Source organism: Podarcis cretensis, assembly GCF_951804945.1.
Source record: "Podarcis cretensis genome assembly, chromosome: 2".
Lineage (NCBI taxonomy): Eukaryota > Metazoa > Chordata > Lepidosauria > Squamata > Lacertidae > Podarcis > Podarcis cretensis.
The window spans coordinates 64682722-64702518 of NC_137171.1; the positions used below are offsets into that span (position 1 = coordinate 64682722).

Here is a 19797-nt window from a genome sequence, read left to right on the forward strand (position 1 = left end):
TTCTTTTCTCATGAGGTGGCCAAAGTATCACTGCCCCTTCATGGATCACTGCCTTGCCGTGGCAGAGGGGCTTGAATAACTCAGAGAAGCTATGAGCTATGCCGAGCAGGGCACCCAAAATGGACAGTTCATAGTGGAGAATTTTGACCAAACGTGATCCACCTGGAGCAGGAACTGGCAAGCCACTCCAGTATTCCTGCCAAGAAAACTGAATGGACAAAGACAACAGGCATAACAACATACCAGAATGCAAATAGCCTCCATAGTGATAGCAAGTGCACCTTTAATTTTTAAAATTACCTTTACGTTTTATTATTCCTTTTTCTGTAAGCTGTGCTGATTATTAAGCAGCTCGGAAATTTAACAATTAAATTGCCACTCTATAGTTCCAAATGGACTTGTTTTTGCTTGGGCTTACATGGGAGTAAGTACCACCAAACTTAGCAGAGAAAACATACAGAAGATTGAGTTTGGTAATATCCTAATCAACAAATTGGTTGCTGATGAATATAATGATGATCAACTAATTGTTGCAACCCTAATATTGTGTTAATCAACTAATCATCTAATTGGCTTTAACCCTAATTAAATATTTCAAATCATTTTTGTTTCCCCTTGAATCTCTCCCCCTCCCCCACTCCTAAAAACATGATTTTTGTGCTCCTTACAACAGAGGTGGGCAAAAGACAGGATCTCTGGATGATTTGCAGTAGGTCCACAGTTGTTCCTGACTGCCAGTACTTTTCACATTAGCAATAAAAAGGGATCTCATCTCCTCCCTGCTTAGGTTGCTGCAATCAGGGAAGTTTTGTGTGAAAGGACTGTGAGATCATTTCTGGTATGGGAAACAAAATATTAGGCTGAACATGTGTCCAAAAGTGCTGAATTTCATGGTATACTGTATACTCCAGCATCATTATTCCATACTTGGATTCCATTGGTGGTTCTTAAAAATAAAGTAGATCCCACAGGGATCTGAAGTATGCTCACCTCTGACATGGAAAATATTCCTTTTTTGAAAGCTTCAGTCATGGACTCTGCTTTGGTATAGTTCATCCTATTTCACACAGGGAACCAGTATTCTCCCAGATGATGACTTAATAATGATGATAGATGATAGATAGATAGATGATAGATAGATAGATAGATAGATAGATAGATAGATAGATAGATAGAACTGTATTGGCCTGAATATAGGCCACACTCCCCCCCCCCCAAATTCCGACTGTGGAAACTTAAAGTGTGGCTTTACAAAGTCAAGACCTTACAAAAATTGGCTTTTACGGGACTTCCGGTGAGTCAAGATGGCAGGCGCCACGACAGCGCATAGCTCCTAGGACCACCAGCACCAGCATAAAACACAATTTTAAGGGAGCGGCTTATATTCAGGTATTGTCTTTTTTCTCTCCGCCCCCCTTGAATTTTAAAGGTGTGGCTTATTTGTGGGTGCAGCTTATATTTGGGCCAATATAGTGATATTTATTCATCACCTACTACTATTAAAAAAGTCTACAGTCATCTTTTTCTCCATCCAGTGAGACAACTAAAATGGAAAAATCCTACCCCGCCCTACTAAAAGGTGAAGCGTAGAAACAGGCCATGAATCACGCCACCATATGATCCGAGTTAAAGACCAAAAGCCTGGGCAAGGATGTATGTCTTAGCCTGGTGCCTAAAAGCTCAAGGCATGAGTTTGGGAAGCGTTCCTGGAAGTGGTCACCTCCTCCCTGTTCCCCTGTAGCATGAAGCCAGAGACATCTGGATTTTTTTCACTAAATGCATTTCATTTTTTACTCTTCAGGCAGCTCTGGCAGATGGGTTTTCCTTGTTCCTGCTGTTTGCTTGCAGCCTAGTATATAGTACTCTTGCTGATATGGACTCATTTGTTTGGACTTTTTGTATGTTTTTCTTTGTTGTTGTTAGAGAAGATCTCGCCTCAAGGGATTGAAATGGATGCCGTTCAGCTACTCTGCAGTTCTGTTCCTAAGAATATGCAATTTTGATTCTTTAAAAATAAAGTTTGTAATACGCCTTTAGCGGATTATCGGGGGATGGGAAGAGGTAAATGTAAATTCAAAGTAAGTGCTCGACTCAACCAGCTCATCTATTCTGAACAGCTCTGACCGATCCCTCTAGAAAGCCATTCAGGGTGTTCTCTCAAGAGACAAAGGCTGTAGCTGAATCTATAAATATGTGACTATAGCTGTCAATCATCTGTCACACTTTATATGACTTTCTGTTTGGGAGCCAGATAGGGGGAGTGCAAGAAGAAAAGCTAGCTCACTGGAGCTAGAACCACAATCCTCAATTGGATTAAGCCCAATTTTCAGAAATTGTGTGTGTGTGTGTGTGTGAGAGAGAGAGAGAGAGAGAGAGAGAGAGTGAGAGAGTTGGTTTTTTGGGGAGTGGGATTTCAACCACACCTGATTTTCTTTCTCATTTGCTGTCAACTTCCTGTTCACAATTGCTTTTCTTTATCTGAACCTTTTCTGCATTTAATTTTTAATAACAATTCCTCTCATGGAAATTCAAGCTATGTGGTCACATCATATTATCAACAGTCAATCAGATTTGGCTGTGTGATGACATCATGAAGCCAAATCAGAGTGAGAGTGATGCCTCCTGTCCTTTCTCTGGACAAACATTGTTGTGCTTTACTTTCTGCCTCTCCCTCAATCAGTCATCAAATGTATGTGTATTTTATGGAGTGTTGGGTTTTTCTTTTGGTGAAATTCATACTTGAGTTGGGTACAGCTTTAAATGCCTTATATGCACAGATTTACAACTGTGTTCTAAGTTTCTGGTAACTTAGAATATGTGGGAGGGGGGGGGGAAGGACACCAAAGCAGAGGAAATGAAGTCCCTAGATGTCTTGTGTTGTTTCCCTGTTTGGTTATGGTTTTGTTTTCATTTTTCCCCCTTTTATTTTTTACTTATTCTTTTGGAACTGTATGTAAAAACTACGAATAAAAATTACTTTTTTAAAAAAACACCTGTGTTCTAAGTTTCTCTGCATTTGCTCTAATTCAATAACGGGCTGAAAGGATGGAGTTTATGTTCAGGGTGTTGGATATATTAATCAATACACTATAGTACAGTATATAGCTGTAAAAATGTAACCTTTGAAAGGTTAATCTTCACTAGAGGAAATGTGCAAATAGGATGAATACATTTGCTGTGCCTTTCCTGGTCTCTGACTCAAACTGCAGCCTACTGTTCTCCACTCACATCTACCTTCCTCTTCCCCTTGGTTAAGAGAGGGGTGAATAAGGATGAGTCACACTTTTGACAATCTTCTAGGCCTCCTTGGACCATCTTACCTCTCATAGAGACACATCCCCACCACATCAATAGCTATCTACCCTCCTCTTTCACATCCAAGCTATGACCAGGTATTGCCTCAGGGCAACCCACTAGCAGAAACCGAATAGGAAACACATAACATTATGTCTTAGTCTCTGGCTCTGTGATTACTCTTACTAAATAATAGGGTCATGTATAGCCCTCCTGACCTGACTCAGGGACCACTCAGGCCCTCATATGAGGTCAACTCAGGGCCAGTCCAAGCTGGGTCAACCCAGGGAGCTCCCATCCTAATTAAGTATATGTTGAAAGGGAAAGATTCCAAGAGGAAACTGGGTTAGTGGTGGCAAAGAGTGTAAAATACCTGGGGATTAACATGACATCTAAGAATGTGAACTTATTTAAGGACAACTATGACAAGTGCTGGACTGAGATAAAGAAAGATTTAGAAATATGGTCAAACCTGAAGCTTTCCTTGTTAGGTCGAATTGCTGTGATCAAAATGAATGTATTGCCTAGAATGTTATTTTTGTTTCAGACATTACAAATTGTTGATAAACTGGACTGTTTCAAGAAGTGGCAGAAAGACATATCTAAATTTGTCTGGCAGGGCAAAAAGCCCAGAATTAAGTTTAAGATACTTACCGACTCTAAAGAAAGAGGGGGGTTTGCCCTGCCGGACTTAAGACTTTACTATGAATCGGCAGCTTTCTGCTGGTTAAAAGATTGGCTACTTCTTGAAAATGCAGACATTCTAGATTTGGAAGGATTTGACAATAATTTTGGTTGGCATGCATATATCTGGTATGACAAGGTTAAAGTGTATAAGGGTTTTAAAAATCATATTGTCAGGAAAGCACTATATAATGTATGGATACGGTATAAAGATTTACTGGAAAACAGAACTCCCAGGTGGCTTTCACCTATGGAGGCTAAGGAAGTAAAGAAACTTAATATGACAACCAATTGGCCGAAATACTCTGAGATTTTAGAACAAGAAGGTGGTGAATTTAAATTACAAAGTTATGAGAAAATAAAGTCCAAGGTACGAGATTGGCTCCATTATTTTCAAATAATGGAGGCTTTCAAACAAGACAGGAAAATTGGTTTCCAGGGGGAGAAATCGAAATTGGAAACAGAATTGTTAGAACCCAATACTAAGAATTTATCAAGAATGTACAACTTGCTGTTGAAGTGGAATACAATAGATGAGACAGTGAAGTCTGCTATGGTTAAATGGGCACAGGACATAGGTCATGACATTATGTTTGCTGACTGGGAGCAGTTATGGACCACAGGTATTAAATTCACGGCATGTAATGCCTTACGAGAAAACATTATGAAAATGATTTATAGGTGGTACATGACCCCAGTCAAGCTTGCGAAGATTTACCATTTGCCCAATAACAAATGCTGGAAATGTAAAGAGACTGAGGGTACCTTTTTCCACCTTTGGTGGACCTGCCCAAAGATTAAGGCCTTCTGGGAAATGATTTATAATGAAATTAAGAAAGTGCTTAAGTGCACCTTTAACAAGAAACCAGAGGCATTTCTCTTGGGTATGGTCGGCCAGTTGGTGTCGAAGAAGGATAAGAATTTCTTTTTGTACGCTACTACGGCAGCAAGGATTCTTCTAGCAAAGTATTGGAAGACACAAGAGCTACCCACGCTGGAGGAATGGCAGGCGAAAGTGATTGACTTTATGGGATTGGCAGAAATGACCGGCAGAATCCGCGACCAAGAGAAAGAGACTGTGGAAGAAGATTGGAAGAAATTTAAGATGTATCTTAAGAATTATTATAAAACTGAGGAGTGTTAAAATGCTGAGGGAAAAGAAGACGTAGAATTGCAGCGATAATTGGGTTTAAAAATTTAGGGTGGAATAGAGAAAGAGGACAAATTTATATTTAATTGGGTAAGATAGGTTGCTGAATAATGGTACTAAACTAAGGATGCAAAAAGGGAAAGGTATGGGGAAGTCCGGGAAAAGAGGGTTACGAAAATAAGGTTAAGAAAATATGAGTTTGTTGTTTGTTTGTTTTTATGTTTTTTTTTTTTGTATGTGATAAAAAATTGGAAATTAATAAAAATCATTTAAAAAAAAAAAAAACAAGCTGGGTCAACCCAGGGAGCTCCCATCCTAATTAAGTATATGTTTGGGAGGGAGCAGCGGATGGCAGGAATAAGAATATTTGGCCTGGTTCAATTCAGGATTCGGTCAAATCTGGTACACAGCACTACTAAATAATGCTAGGAATGAGGTTAACCATCATGAAGTCCTGGATTTGTTTCAGCCAGCTGCTTTCCTTTGACAGCAACCGCTCTTGAGGGTCTCCAGTGAATTTCACACAGCAGGTAGATGGGGTGATGGGTTAGAGTTGTTTTGGGTTTTTTATTGTCTGCTGTGCTGGTGGCACGACTGATGGTAAGAGAAAGAAGCAAGAGCGCAGCACAGCTGTGGTCTCAGTGTGCTCTTTGGCCCAGGTAGTCAGTGAGTCAGCTGTGCTGGCTGTGGGTGATGGGAGCTGTAGATTCCAAAAAAATGGGAGGGCACCAGACTCCTGACCTTTTGACTCTGGCATTTTCTAGGATTGGGAGTCCCCAAAGTGGTTCCAGTTGCGGCACAGGGGCTTAGGAGAGCACGTGGATTATGTCTGATTCCCCTCACACAGCAGGGAGAGAGGTTTGGCCAAAGGCCAGTGTGCCATTTGTAAGCATTCAGAAAAGAGACCCGAGCACCTCATGGAACTGAAATTGGCACCGTTAGACTGCAAAAAGTTTCAGCCAAATTGGAAGGCAGGACTGTTACATGATTAGTGAGGAGGGGGAGAACAAGTGGAGGGCTAACCTTGTCTGTTTTCACAGCCAGGGATATGATCTCCAAATTAAATTTCCATGATTTATCACATCTAGAAAGGTTAGAGGAAGCAAATAAACAACATAAAAAAGCAGGAGGAAAACAGGGGATGGAGCTGCCAAGGTCGCTTCTTCCCTTTTATGGCAGAAGGGAAATTATCCTATGAAAATTAGATTATGATTGGGTCCCAGAACTAATTGTTATGAGATGGCAAAGGGGTATTGTATTGCCATTGAGCTGCAACGTCTCAGAACTGAATCCCATCTATTATTGCAGAGGAATTTGTCAGAAAGTGCACTGGGTGTCTGAATTTGTCCCTGCTGGGGGAGCTGCTCTGAGTCACTGTGATGTATGGGGATTTGGTAGAAAGATGAGGGAACACATTCTTTCTCTGATGCATAATCTGTTGCATAATCTTTGCCACTTTCAGCAGCATTTTTTTTTATTCTGCCAGCAGTGACCGGCAGGTAGGAAGGCAGCCAGCCTCCCCACTAAACAGGGAAGTGGCCCACTGCAGAGCGTCCATCTTTGTGATGGAGAAAGGGGGGGATTCAATGAAAAGACAGGACAATGACAAGACAGAGTGAATGCTGGGATAGCTTTTCCAATGCCTGAGTTTATCAGGAAGGGATTGGCTGTAGAATTCACATCAGATACCTGGCACTGATACCTAGACATTGTCTCGTCCCTTCAGTGGTGAGAATAAGCAGGGATTTGAAGAGGCCAGAGACAGATCCTGATTAGTACAAGCAATGTATTTTATATATTTCCTTTCTGACTCTCAGCCATAAGGTTAATGAAAGACGATCTCAACAAGTTCTTTGCTGCTTCTCTTAGCACAGAGTGGAATTTTGCTCTTGCTTTGAGTCTGGTAATTGTGTTTTAATGACGAGTCATTGTTGAGATGCTTGTTTTGATATTTGGAAAGCATCTCCGAGGGACTCCTTTTTGGAGGAGAAAAGTAGGAAATGCATTTTGCATAAGCAAAACAATGTAGCCTTCTGGACACAGTTCTTGGTCCATGTGCTTGCCAGCCTCTGACCTAAATTGGGCTCCTCCCAGGGCCCTCCCTGGGGTGTGTGTGTATGTGAGGCCCAGAGCAAATCAGACAGTGTGCTCCCCCATTATCTCTTCATGGTAATGGTGATGGCAGTGGCCCCTCCTCCTCCTTCTTCTTGGCTTACTTTTTTTGCCACTGCTTTAGTGGTAGCAGTGTCACGGAGACATTGCTCTAGAAAGGGAGAAGATGGAGAGCATCAGTGAGTGGGCAGAAGGCAGCAGGGCCAGGCAGGCAGAGGGGCTGCTGGCCATTCCCACAAGTGCCAGGCATGGCTTCCAAAAATGTGTCTCACAAAGCAAAGGACCTCACAAAGCTTGGGGCCAGGGACAGTCATTCCTATGCATTGCACTCAAGGGTGACTCTGGTAATAGTTGTATTTTAAGAAGAAATTGTTCAGCTGCTGTGTCATGGAATTATACTGAGTGAAGAAGCTTGCACACTGAATATTTTCCTTCCTCACATCTGTTAAAGAATGTATCCCAAGGCTCCATATTGATACTCCCAACTACCTTAGGGAATGTATGTATATTGAATGAATTGTGTACATTCTATGCCCAATATGCCCAATCCCTGGTAAGTGTTGGAGAATGTGCATATCTCTGGCCATTATGCATAATCCCTAACAGGCTTTGGGGAATATGCACATCTTGTTTGGGCAATATGCACATTTTCTGGCTAATATACATAGTCTACAACCAACATTGTTTTTGTTTTGTTTTCTATCTCTAGTTCAGAAGTATGCAATGGTTCATATAAAGCAAAATAGTGAGGAAAAGAGTACCTTCTCTTGCCTTACTTTAAAATGTAGTACAGCCTACTTGCCCAAATAAACTAGCCCATTACCTGTTCCGCAGCCATATCTGTCATTATGTTGTTTATTGCTCCATATTTTCTGCTTGTTATTTGTCATAATTTGGATCGTCTCATTTTTCAGTCCACAGAATGTCATCTGACAACTCTACCATTCTCTGTGATGTGCAACTCTTCTCAGGTCAGTATATAAACAAAGCTCCATGCCATTCTCTGCTTTCATATGTTTTTATATGGCTGTATCTTCCTCTTCCTCTGGATTATATGAGTTAAATGGGAAGGAAGTTCCTGTTTTATTGCAAGTAACTTTGTAGGTTCCCCTTTCACTCTGCTGTTCTCCCCAATGCAGCACAACCTCACAGATATCCCCAAATCAATTTTTATCACATATTGATAAATTAACCCAAGAGGCATGTTGAACAAATATGTCAAATGTAGCATTTGTTCTTTCATCTGGAAAAGGGGAGATTTATTGCATAATCTAATCACACTTTTCTTAAGCAAATATTGATTCATTCAAAGAGCAGTTGAAGGCGAGATGTTTTCCTTTAGTTATTACATTAACATTCATCATTTCCCCTGGCTTTTTCTTTTTTCTTTTTTTCTTTTAAACCAACCTTTTAAAGGTTAGTAATCAAAGATTTTAGAGGCCTGGGAATTCCTTCTTGGACAGAAATGATGTATTCCTGAAAACCCTTCATTATACCTTAGCACAACTGGTTGTGCTCTAGTACTCTAGTAGCACGGAGGAGAATCTGAGTGTTTAGTGCAGGTATGGAGAACCTTTGACCATCTAGATGTTGTTGTACTATAATCCCCTCAGCAGGCCAGGCACGAAGAGTGTTGTTGTTCAGCAACATCTGGAGGGACAAAGGTTCTCCACACCTGGTTTAATGTCATGAAGCCGCCTTCTTCTTTGACAATCACTCGTAGCCAAGTAAGATTGTTTTCCATAAACATGGTTTTTAAAGTGAGTCCATAAGTGACTGTGGAGGCCAATTCTGGATCCACACATCCTTCCACATTGGGGACATAGGTTTCCAGGTGGGAGTTGATCATGGTGAGGGTTTGCCAAGCGTGCCTTCCTCTTAGCACATTTCTCTCTTTCGTCCTGAGTTCAAACATCTTCAAAACCCATGACACCTTTGGTAAAGGCTGTTCTCCAAATAGAGCGCTTGCAGGCTAGTGTTTCCCAGTTGTCGGTGTTTATAATACATTTTTAAAAATTTGCCTTGAACCTCTTTTTTTGACAGTCAGCATTATGCTTACCATTTTTAAGTTCAGAATAGAGTAATGTCATGAAGTAGGCTCTTGCTCACACAATGATCTAGGCTGCAATGAATTTGTTAGTTTTTAAGCTGTGCATGTGAAACTTTGCTTCTTTTTTTAATGACTAAGCAAGACTACTTTTATTACTACTACAACAACTACTATTACTACAGAAATGTTTCTAAATAAGCATCCATTACATGACATCTGTTATAGCCATACCCTCCATTGCTTACCCATATCTTGGAATGGCAGAAGCTAAAATAGTTTCACCCTGCTTTTTTGAAGGGTTGATTTCTGGTCCCCCTGATTCTGGGGAGGGTGGTGAGTGGTGGCTTCTTCTAAGTGTACTGATATCAAGAATCAACTATATCTACAAAGGCACTTGGGCTTTTCTCTATCTCACTGACAGAAATAGCAATTTTTGTGAAGTTCTTCTACAACCATTAGGAAGCTGAATGAAATTGGCACACATGCATACAGCCTCAGTGCACACCAATTACCAGAAAAGGCTGAAAATGGGACACAAAACTTAGCGAACCAACCTAATTCACACTTGCCAGACTTATACAATCAATTTGGAGTGCAGTAAACAAACTTAATTGCAAAAGTAAACAAACTTTTCTCTGAAAGTTTCAATGCCGTTTTTTAAAAGGCATATGAATATGCATATTTATGCGGAAAATACATACAAAATGCATATTTTAGAGGAGCAACATTTTAAGAGACAGGGTGTACAAAGTCTGATTTGTGTGTGTGTGATTTAAAAAGAAATTTGCAGAAAATGGGATGGAAGGGACTTATGATTGAAAGTATTTGAAACTGACACAGAATGCAAATAGGTTGATTGTCCACCCCTGGGTTATAGTAAGTGGAACTGCAATTGACCTAGTTTTTACACATACGTGCTGCTGAGCGTCATATTGCATGGAGCAGAGAAACCCTGTCCGGAATATCACTGGTCTGGAAGAATAGTTTTGGGAAACAGATGAACAACCAGACAGCAGCTTGAACTTTTCCTCAAGTTCCCATAAAACATTCCCCCCACCATTCCAGTGGCTGACTGTGCGTGACGTTAAAAGAGTGATGACACAGCGCTTGTATCTATTTTCTTGTCTCTTTCTATATTGTCTGAACTTCAGCCAGTAAGTTTAGACTTTTAGAAATGTAGACAGGGAGAGTGGAAAGAAAATGAAGGCAAAAATAAACAGATGTGGTATCCTGGAAGACCACGGAAGACTCTTGCACAATGTCAGCATTGCTCCAACTTCCAGGAGGAATGTTAGTACATTGCAGTGGCTCCCATTCTACAGAGGTGACGTCAGAAAGACCCACACTTTCCCAAGAGCAATTTGGCTGCCTTATTCTGAGTAACTGTTACTGTAGCTCCATTGCTAATCTTCTATTTTAATTCTGGATATACTTGCACCATGTTTCGTTTCATTTTATTTTTTAAAAAAAGAGTTGCTTCACAAGCCAGGGTTAGAGTACATTTCACATTTGTGTTGACACTGTAAGAAACTTCCCCAACCCTGCTGTAATTTAAACACAAAGCAGTCACCTATCGTGGAGAATATTGGATGGAACTTTATTGCTAATATTGTGCAACGGGTCAAACTTAACAGTATTCTTGGTGGGAGGGGGGCTTAAAATGAGCCAGATTGATTCTCATTTACTGTAATGACACTTACATTGGTTTGGAAAGGGGCCTAGTTTGCATTTACAGTAAGCCACTTTTATACTACTATATTTATTTAAAAGGAAGTTACATTTTTGGATCAGGGTGGGACTCCCAACTCCCATCATTCTCCACCAGCATGACCAATGGTCAGGGATGATGGGAGTTGTAGTCTAATCACATCTGGAGAGCTGCAGGTTTCCCATACCTACTTTAGAAATTCCTATCTTTTGCGATTCCTTGTTCTCCTGCGAAATCTTCTTTTGGTGTGGTGAAATGTGGATCTAGTAAATGCACATAACATTTCAAAGTGAGGTGCAGTGGTAGCATGAACTATTCTCTTTGTTGCCAGAATGCAACTCCTTCCACACTAGACTACTGGTGTGCATTTGGATGCTTAGCATGCTAAAGTGGTCCAATATTCCATGTGGAAATAGCTTAAAGTACAATGAAGATTCTTCTGTTTTGAACACATACATCCTGTTAAAAATTATCTTCTTCAAATATGAATGTAGAATACATTCCCCCTGTTTAGGGAAGTTTTTAATGTCTGATGTTTTATAGCTTTATTATTATTATTATTATTTCTGTTGGGAACCACCCAGAATGGCTGGGGAAACCCAGCCAGATGGGCAGGGTATAAATAATAATTTTTATTAATAATAATTATACATATTATTAATATTATACTCTGGAATCTAACAGTGCATGGTATCTGACAATAGCACTGAATATCTACTGTTAGGTTGATGTACATTGGTGTTTTCTATTTGTTTTGATTTTATGATTCTTAGTTGTTTTACATGTATGCATGTTTAGATATATTTATTGTTACAGTACTTAAAAACTGGAATTATTGGGCTTTATCCAGTGAGACCATCCCACAAGGACTTTCACTTGTACAATAGAACGTCCTCTTCCTGCCCTCCCCCTGCCCCTCAATCTGTTCTGGGGCCCCCTCCAACCCCCTGGGAAAGATTTGGGAGAACATGGGGGCCACATGGAGAGAGCAAGGAGTAGTTTTGTAATGCAAACAGAAGTCCTTGTGCTTACAGGATAACTTTGTTTGATGCAACCCTTTATCAGCATTGTAAAGGGTATAGGGAAGTTTTTAATGTTTGATTCTATTTTTAATATTCTGTTGTGAGCCGCCCAGAGTGGCTGGGGAAACCCAGCCAGATGGGCGGGGTATAAATTTATTATTATTATTATTATTATTATTATTATTATTATTATTATTATTGGTTTTCATTTGGCTATGTAAATCACATGGCTATTCTGTTGAAATATGAAGAAATATATAAATTAACTAAATATTTAACATTCCATATATTATAGCATTTGCCATTACATTTTTATAAGTTTGCTATTTCTGTTTTGTTAACATTGATATTCAGCAGCAATTTGTGGTTGCCTGTATTTGACACTCATATTTAAAATCAATACTAGTTGGAAGTGCCAAAAGTTTCCAGTTAATTCTTTGCATATCTGGAACAAACTTGCTTTAAATCAGTTCTTGACTCCCTCCCCCTCTCTCGTTCTGTTGCTGAGAGATATATTTTCTTAGAGCCTAGATATGGGGTTGGATTCAACTAGCACAATGGGGCTCTTCCTTCTCTCCCTCAATACCACCTAATTGGCTCAGGAAGGCAAGAGAACCCCCAGAATGATTTGCAGGTTGCAGGAAAAGGACTAGATTGCTCTTGTGACAAACCTCCACTAGGGAACCTGTGGCTGGAAATGTCCTTTACGGTTTCCTTAAAAGGTAAAGGACCCCTGACAGTTAAGCCCAGTTGCAGGTGACTCTGGGATTGCAGCGCTCATCTAGCTTTACAGGCCGAGGGAGCCGGCATTTGTCTGCCCAGCAGACAGTTTTTCTGGGTCATGTGGCCAGCATGACTAAGCCGCTTCTGGCGCAATGGAACACTGAAACCAGAAGAGAGCACGGAAACGCTGTTTACCTTCCCGCTGGAGCAGTACCTATTTATCTACTTGCACTTTGACGTGCTTTTGAACTGCTCATCCTGTCGTGGGGATTCGAACTGCCAACCTTCTGATCGGCAAGCCCAAGAGGTTTAGTGGTTTTGACCACATCGCCACCCGCATCCCACAGTTGCTTTGGTCTTGTGATTATTTTGGATTATTTCCATGCCAATGCCATCTATGTGGACGAGCCAATGGGTATTTTTTTTTATAAGATATTTATTGAAGTTTTCAAGAATAATACAATGTAAAACAAAAAGAAAAGAAACAACAAAAATACAAAAATACAAAAATAAAAACAATTAAAAACACATAGAATTTCCATTTACTTATTTTCTTTTAACTTATTTTCCAGACCTCCTCATACCTCCCTTTCTTATATTCCAATTCAAATTATTAGTTCAGCAAATCCTCACCATTAGTTTTAACTTATTTCAAAACCTTATTTTCCATGTCTCTTAAGCATTACAGCTGGAAACCACTTAATTTCCAGCCAACATCATTCTAACATTCATTAATTTTACAATATTTCTGCAAATAGTCTTTAAACTTCTTCCAATTTTCTTCCGCCGACTCTTCTCCCTGGTCTTGGATTCTGCCGGTCATTTCTGCCAATCCCATATAGTCCATCATCTTCATCTGCCATTCTTCCAGAGTGGGTAGATCTTGTGTCTTCCAATATTTTGCGATAAGTATTCTTGCTGCTGTTGTCGCATACATAAAAAAAGTTCTATCCTTCTTTGGCACCAATTGGCCAACCATGCCTAGGAGAAAGGCCTCTGGTTTCTTCAAGAAGGTATATTTAAATACCTTTTTCATTTCATTATAAATCATTTCCCAGAAAGCCTTAATCCTTGGGCATGTCCACCAAAGGTGAAAGAATGTACCTTCAGTCTCTACATTTCCAACATTTCTTATCGGGCAAATGATAAATTTTTGCAAGCTTGACTGGGGTCATGTACCACCTGTAAATCATTTTCATAATATTCTCTCTTAAGACATTACATGCCGTAAATTTCATACCGGTGGTCCATAACTGTTCCCAGTCAGCAAACATAATATTATGTCCAACATCCTGTGCCCATTTAATCATAGCAGACTTCACCGTTTCATCCTGAGTGTTCCATTTCAGCAGCAAGTTATACATCTTTGACAAAATCTTAGTTTTGGGTTCTAACAATTCTGTTTCTAATTTCGATTTTTCCACCTGGAATCCAATTTTCTTGTCCAATTTGTATGCCTCCATTATCTGATAATAATGAAGCCAGTCTCGCACTTTGTTTTTTAGTTTCTCAAAACTCTGCAATTTCAATTTATCTCCCTCTTGTTCCAAAATTTCCCAATATTTTGGCCATTTGGACTCCATATTGAGTCTTTTAAAAGCTTTCGCTTCCATTGGTGACAACCACCTTGGGGTTTTATTTTCCTATAAGTCTTTGTATCGTATCCAAACATTAAACAATGCTTTCCTGACCATATGGTTTTTAAATCCTTTATGTACTCTAACCTTGTCGTACCACAAATATGCATGCCATCCAAAAGCATTGTTAAATCCTTCTAAGTCCAAAATGTATGTGTTCTCAAGAAGCAGCCAGTCTTTCAACCAGCAAAATGCTGCTGATTCATAGTAAAGTTTAAGGTCCGGCAGGGCAAACCCCCCCCCCTTTCCTTTGCATCAGTTAATATCTTAAATTTTATTCTGGGCTTTTTGCCCTGCCAGACAAATCTAGAAATATCTTTCTGCCACTTCTTGAAACAGTCCATCTTGTCCACAATTTGCAATGTTTGAAACAAAAACAGCATTCTAGGCAATACATTCATCTTTATAACGAGCCAATGGGTATTAGCCTAGAATGAAAGCTTTTGAATACAAGTGTTTGAGTAAGGCACACACAAAATGGATTCAGAAAATAATAATTTGGGAATCAGATCCTAAGGAACAGACAGCAAGGCAAAGCTCATCAAAGAGCATTAGCAAAAAAACAAAGCAGTGCTGCGCATATGGTTCAGTACCATATGTGTCTGATGATACAAGAAAAATGAAGATCTTTGCAGAATCCCAACTAATAATAATACCTGCATCTCAGGCAAATTGTACTCATTTGTAGCGATATAGTGTAACATGGGCCTGCTTAATGGAGAAAGGCATTGCTCTGGGATTGCAGCACTGAAGTGTTGGAATCAGCCAGGCAGCAGCGACGCTATTTTGGGTTGCACAAATTTATAGCAGCAAAGTAGAATAGTGGAGAGGGATGCATCTGCAGACAATTACAATTTGCCTGGCATGCCAAAGTTGTTTTGCATCTATGTTTTTTAAACAACCCTGAGCAGTCTGTCTCCCCACCTCCACATTCCCCTCTGATTTTAGTAGAGCTAAACTCGCTGTGTCTCTTTGCCATCGAGGTTATTTAAGAAACCAGAAAGCGCTGATGAAGCAGGCCAGTCTTTACTGCTGCCATAATATCATTCAAGCTTCCTTCCTTGATTGCTTTTTTAAAACACTGACCTTAATAGGTTCAGACCCCTAAGGACTGGCTCATGCCTGCCGCATCCCTTTGAATGACGGCCCATCTGCTTGATGGCATAGCGGGTTTAAACCATTTTCATTAAAAGGTAATATCTCCAGAAGCTCACATGTGCATATGGGCAGAGGGGCTGGCACCAGGGTGTTGTTGTTTTGTGATCACTGCTGTGCTGTTGTGCTACTTGTCTTGAAGAAGCATTCAGGTCATCTTGCCCCTGTTGCGATGCCCCATGATGTATAGAATATTTCCAGTCACAAAACATGCTGTGCATGTCAGCAGAAGTCAATGATCCTTGTGGGGAATGATACAGGGTGCCCCAGCTAATGAAGCGCCAAGGCCAGTTAAACAGATGTGCGAGGAGAGGGTAAGTAAAACCCATGTAAACCACAGAGCCTAGGGCTTGCCGATCAGAAGGTCGGCGGTTCGAATCCCCACGACGGGGTGAGCTCCCGTTGCTCAGTCCCTGCTCCTGCCAACCTAGCAGTTCGAAAGCACGTCAAAAGTGCAAGTAGACAAATAGGCACTGCTCTGGTGGGAAGGTAAACAGCATATGCTACTCTGGTTCGCCAGAAGTGGCTTAGTCATGCTGGCCACATGACCTGGAAGCTGTATGCCGGCTCCCTCGGCCAATAAAGCAAGATGAGTGCTGCAACCCCAGAGTCGGCCACAACTGGACCTAATGGTCAGGGGTCCCTTTACCTTTACCTTTAAGATCATGCTAGAAATCCCAAGCAGGGCAGATTCTGCCACATAATTCTTGTAGGTGGCAATATGAGACTTTAATAATAAATTGGTGCTGAGGACAGGCTATTGTCCCCCCACTCAAAATGCTCAGGGAGATCTTGAGATGAAGAATGAATTCAAGGAAGCATCCCAAAGAGAAGATGTTGCAGGAATGGGTGACTTCAACTACCCTCAAATAAACTGGCAGTCATGAGAAAGAGGTAAAATTTCTAGATACCCTAAATGACTATGGAAGCAATCAGAGGGGCAGTGACTCCAGCCATAATCTTGAGAGGCACCCAGGGCCTGGTGCAGGACATAAGTGTTGCCAGGACAAATGGGAGCAGTGACTATAGTGCTAAGAAATTAAATATACCGTACATGTAAATGACCAATGGGCAAAAAAATCCAACATGGTCCCATTTGATTTCAGAAGAGGAAACCTGCCCCAAATGAAGAGACTGAAGTTAAAAGTCAAAATCAAGAAAGTCAGATCATTCCAAAATGCTTGGGAGTTGTTGTTGTTTTAAAGAAAAAGCTGAACTATTAGAGGCAGGAAGGCTTCCTTACAAAATAGAAATTTTGTCCAAATCTTGTCCAAATGAAGAGAACAAAAAGGAATAAGACAGTGGGATTGTAGTAGATAGCTCACTGACAATGTTGAGCCAGTGCGCTGCAGCTTTGAAAAAGGCCAATTCCATGCTAGGGATCATTAGGAGAGGAATATGAAAATAAAACTGATGATATCATAACGCCATGATACAAATCTATAGTGCATCCCCACTTGGAATGCTGGCTACCTCACCTCGAAAAGGATATTGTAGGGTTGGAAAGGTTCAGAAAAAGGTAAACCAAATGATCAAGGGAATGGAGTAACTGAAAATGGGTCATAAGGGCTCACATAGCGGTGAAAAACTTTGCCCTCCAACACTGGAAAGATAAATCCCCTCCAGCAATCAAACAATGGACAGAGGACCTTAATGCACTTTCCATGTTTGAGCATGCAGCTTATTACAAACAACATCCACCAGACACCTCCTGGGACTTTTGTACAGAATATACAGATGTCTATGTCTCCGTACCTTGCACCAAATGGATACATAATATTTCCCAGTTTATTGTATTTTATCCTTGCAAGCAAATTTGTATCTGTAATCTGTACAGTTTTGACCCTGCCCCTTTCTGCACTGAGAAAGGCAGGGAGTGGTGCCATGCGGATTGCCAGATGATGTGCCCATGTGTCAGAGCCTTCAGTTCACTGTGGACAAGTGGCAATGCTCGCAAAATGTACCAAGGCATAAAGAAAGCATTCAGATTAAGAGTCAGGGGGCTGGGACCCTGGATGGTCATACCCAAATCCAGACATGGCAGTAACACTGTGAACCTGAAGTGAGTGGTTTGGCCGCTGCAGCCTAAAGTGCAGGTCAGCTTTATTGAGCAACCACAGTCAGGCCAGGTTCCTCACATTCATGCCAGGTGTGATTTATGCTGAGGTTCCGTGCTGCCTGCCAATCTCAGGGTCAATATTGCATGTGCTGCTCACTTCTGCACCCGAAGAGGACTCTGAAGCCAGGCTTCAGTCTTATGTTTCTTGTTCAAGTGTAGGAGTTCCTAGGAGCAGAGCACCACTGAAAATCAGTGCAGGGTTTGAGGGCACAATAAAGAAGGAGCTATGGAGGCAGGATTAGTTTTGAGCACAAGACTCAAGAGTCTTTTGATCAGAAGCTGATCAGTTGTAACTTATTTGAGAGCTGGTGATAGGACTGTGGTCACATGCAACACCATACATTGAAAGCACATTTAATGCACTTTTATAACAATTGATTCTCCCATCCTCCCATTAATTCTGGGTGTTGTAGTTTATCCTTCACAGTGCTAAAGTCTGCAGCATCCATAACAAACCACAGTTCCCAGAAATCTTTGGGAGATACCATGTGCTTTAAATGTATGGTATGACCTGTCTTCTCTGGAGGCTAGCTGGCTAGTTGAAGGGGTACATAGCAGACCACATGTTCTATACAGCTTTGGCCTCCAAAATCTCACTGCCACTCACTGCCCCCACCCACATCATCTACAACCTGAGGTACCTGCCTCACTCTGACTAATAGCAGGGCCAGTCCTGGAACCATGTAACAAAATGGCGGGGAGCCACCACTAACTTGGTGTAATTGTGAGACCCAAATGGAAGCTGGAGACAGCTGATGGATTTGACTATTATGCATCTGTGTCCCAAAGTGACTTTTAACTTTCAGAGAGTTGGCCAGTCTATCGCTCTTTCTTCTTGTCTTACTTCTGGTCAGTCAGTACATTATATTTACAAATCACTTCTTGGCCATAAATCAGCCTGTTTTTTTGGATGTAGTCCCTGAGTACTGGCAGGAGGGGGAATTGATTAAGTTTTTTGTCAATTTGCTTTCAAGTACTGCTAACAGCTGTCCCATAGGGAGTGATTGAAGCCTAATGAAATGTTCAGGCTGAAGAAATGAGAAGGTCATCTCCATCACAGTGAGGAATGCAGACCAAATCAGTATGTAGTACATTGTAGCCGCTTGGACTGAGTCAGTGTCTGAAGAGCAGGTATATTCTTGAACAGTTGTGCTCACTCCTCAGGCACCCTTTTGATGAGTCACCCCCAACTTGGTGCCCTCCACATGTTTTGGATTACAGCTTCCATCACCCCTGACCATTGACCATGGTGGTTGCCACTGAAATCTAAAACATACAGCATCAGGTTGTGGCTGCCGCTTCTGTGGCTGCATACACTTTGGCTCATATGTGAAATGGCATCTTCTCCGTGTGGTTCAGGTGCAGCTCCCATCAGGACATCCTCTGTGATCACTTTATGATGCTCTGAGGCCAGTTCATGAAGCCTTTTGTTCCCCCCATTCCAGTCACCAGCTTCTGTATTGAGCAATATAACACGCTAGTGTAGGAGAAGAGGGTGAACAGGGGAACAAGTGTGCCTTCACCCTCTGCTCCTGCAGCACAGTGTTATATAGCTCAATAAAAGAAGCTGGCGACTGAGCAGGGGAAACAAAAGACTTCACGAACCACCCTCAGAACAGTGGGTGCTCTCAAGGTAACCCTTAACTGATTTTACTCAAGTCACAAGATGTCCAAAGAAGAAGGCATATCCCCCTTCACCCTCCCCAGTTTTCAGCTGAGTAATGCTCCAAAGCTTTTCAAGTCTTCTTGTCTTCTCAACTACAGGCAGGAGGGTAATAAGAGAGGCTCTTAAGACAGAAACCTTTCTCTGTTTGCCAGAACCACTCAGCCAGTGCCACTGCTGTTCTAGTCAATGAGGCATGGCACCAAGAACTGGGGCTCAGAAGTTTCCCAAAGGCAGTCAAGTCCACCACCACCTTTTTCTGCTCAATCACTCAGGATAGTGCTCATCCCAATCGCTCATTCTGCCTTGGTTTGTTTGTTTGTTTTGCTTCAGTTGATATTTGGGTTGATAATAGTGAGTGACTCGAAGCACTTGTGGCCTCCTTAGTGATGTTAGGGTGACAATGAGGCATTCTGGGACAAGGTAGGAGTGTAAGGCCTTGAGTGAAAATGACAGGAGGAGCTTTCACATCAACATCGT

General features: G+C 41.2%; 1 long non-coding RNA gene across 2 annotated transcripts in view; it reads left to right on the forward strand.

Moving 5' to 3' along the window:
- The window catches only part of LOC307211616, a 136617-nt gene that overhangs the window by 65493 nt on the left and 51327 nt on the right, over positions 1-19797 (forward strand). For both annotated transcript variants that reach the window (XR_013836538.1, XR_013836539.1), the window contains exon 2: positions 8162-8211. This is a non-coding gene — a long non-coding RNA (uncharacterized lncRNA). The remainder of the gene's footprint in view (positions 1-8161; positions 8212-19797) is intronic.